Source organism: Fonticula alba, assembly GCF_000388065.1.
Source record: "Fonticula alba strain ATCC 38817 unplaced genomic scaffold supercont2.2, whole genome shotgun sequence".
Classification (NCBI taxonomy): Eukaryota; order Rotosphaerida; family Fonticulaceae; genus Fonticula; species Fonticula alba.
This window is the reverse complement of record NW_009242972.1, coordinates 3,626,979-3,628,848: the sequence shown is the minus strand read 5'-3', so window position 1 is coordinate 3,628,848 and position 1,870 is coordinate 3,626,979. Positions and strand designations below refer to the sequence as shown.

The window sequence follows — 1,870 nt, the reverse complement described above, 5'->3', positions numbered from 1 at the left end:
GGGGGGTTAGTGGGGCTCTTGGTCAATGGCCCGTGACGGGCTTTGCCAATCAGTGGCTGGAGGAGTTCACATATGCAGGAGAGGAGGAGAGGAGGGGGAACAGCGTATGGGCTGCCAAGCAGGGGCTGGGGGGGGGGGGGGGGGGGGGGGGGCTCTATTATTCAACACAAGGTGGCTTTGGCTTGTGTACGGGCGTCAAATTGTGCTTGTATCTGTGTTTCTCTCTGTCTCTGTCTCTGTCTCTCGCCTGCGCTCTCTCTCTCTCTCTCTCTCTCTCTCTCTCTCTCTCTCTCTCTCTCTCTCTCGCGCGCGGGCGCTCTCTCCCTGCTCGGCTATCTTCAATTCTCTCTCTCTCTCTCTCTCTCTCTCTCTCGCTCTCTCTCTCTCTCTCTCTGCTCTCTTCGACTCTCTTAAGCTTTCGCAAGCTCGCTTCAGCGCTCTCCGGCTGGCTCATGTCCAGGCTGTCACCATGCTCCTTGGGATGTCGGCAACGCCGCGCGGGCACAGCACACCCCGAGATCCAGCATGCTCCACTCATTTCCCCCTCGGGCCGAGGTGGCAGGGGCATAGGCCGGTAGAGACATCAGGAGTAGGCTTAAGCAAGCACAGGAGTGAGTCACCCGGGAGGGGCCAGGTGGAAGCCATGGAAAGGGAGCAGGAGCCCGGCGGCGGGAGCACCAAATAGCATGAGAGCCACCCGAGGGGTAGATCACTTCGCTCGATGCGCAGAGCAAGAGTCTGCCTAAACAAGGGAGGCACCAATCACGACACGCGCCTGTACCACTGGGAGAAACGGCGGTGCGCTGCTGGTCCCTTGTTCGCAGCATGCGTGGACACATGTTCTTGGTGGATATATTGTCTATGCTGGTACTTGAAGGGAGCAGGAGAGAGAGAGAGAGGGGGTGGGGGGAGAGGGAGAGAGCATCGAGAGGGAGAGGGAACTCCGGCCGGCCAAAGAGGCACCCTTGCCATGTAAGTTGGAACGGGGGGTTTCTTCCGCATGTTCTAGGGCGTGTAAATGTGTATCTTTTTGGGCAGATATTCGTGGTTTTCTTCGATTTTTTTTTGATAGTTCCTTTCTTTTTTCCACGGCCAGGAGAGAACAAGGGAGAGGGAGAAAGAGAGAGAGAGAGACATGCGAGGAAGATGGAGGTCGTAGGAGGAGGCTGGCGGAGTCCACCCTGGCACGTGGTTCATACGCCTGACTGTCCATCCTCCTCCATCCCCTCCCCCTACTCGCGAGGTCCCTGCGCTCATGGGCATCTGCAAATCCTCCCGGGCGTGTGGAGAGTGTCGAATGAGACAGCATGCACATCCTTCGAGAGTCCGAGCAGAAGCTGGCCATGGTACGAGCGATAAGCACGGGAGAGCATGCTCGATGGCCATTCGAGTGCAGGGGACAATGCTGACACATGTGCGCGCGCGCGCCTGATGTCGCGCGAATCGGGGCAGGAGAAGGAGGAGGAGGCAGAGGAGAGGAGGAGGGGGAGTGCGAGCGGCCCGGAAACAGGCTGGCCGCTTGAAAAGGAGCAAAAATGGGGGGAGGGAGAGAGGCGGAAGGAGAGGGAAAGACAAAGACGTACGGATGCGTGTAGGGCGAGATGAGTATAAGGGGGAGAACGCCACAGGGGGAGGAAGTTTAACGGGGCCAGGGATCGGGGCGTGCTTGTTTTTGTTTTTTTTTTTCGGGACGCGTCGGAATGGACCGCCAGCTGGGCGAAGCAGGCCGACGTGCGTGCGCGTGTGCGTACGCCTGTGACTGGCCAGAGAAGGAGGGGAGGGAGGAGGGGAGCAAAGGGAGTGCGAGGGGATGTGGACTGGATAGAGAGTGGGTGGGGGGGGGGGGGGGGGCAGTGAAAGAGGTTGATCG

General features: G+C 59.3%; 1 protein-coding gene across 1 annotated transcript in view; it reads right to left on the bottom strand.

The window, feature by feature from the left end:
- Nucleotides 1–1,840, bottom strand: part of H696_01746 (hypothetical protein) — a 4,794-nt gene extending 2,954 nt beyond the window's left edge. Inside the window, exon 1 of the mRNA XM_009495656.1 lies at nucleotides 1,584–1,840. The gene's annotated coding sequence lies outside the window, so the exon portion shown is untranslated. The remainder of the gene's footprint in view (nucleotides 1–1,583) is intronic.
- Nucleotides 1,841–1,870: the final 30 nt, after the last annotated feature.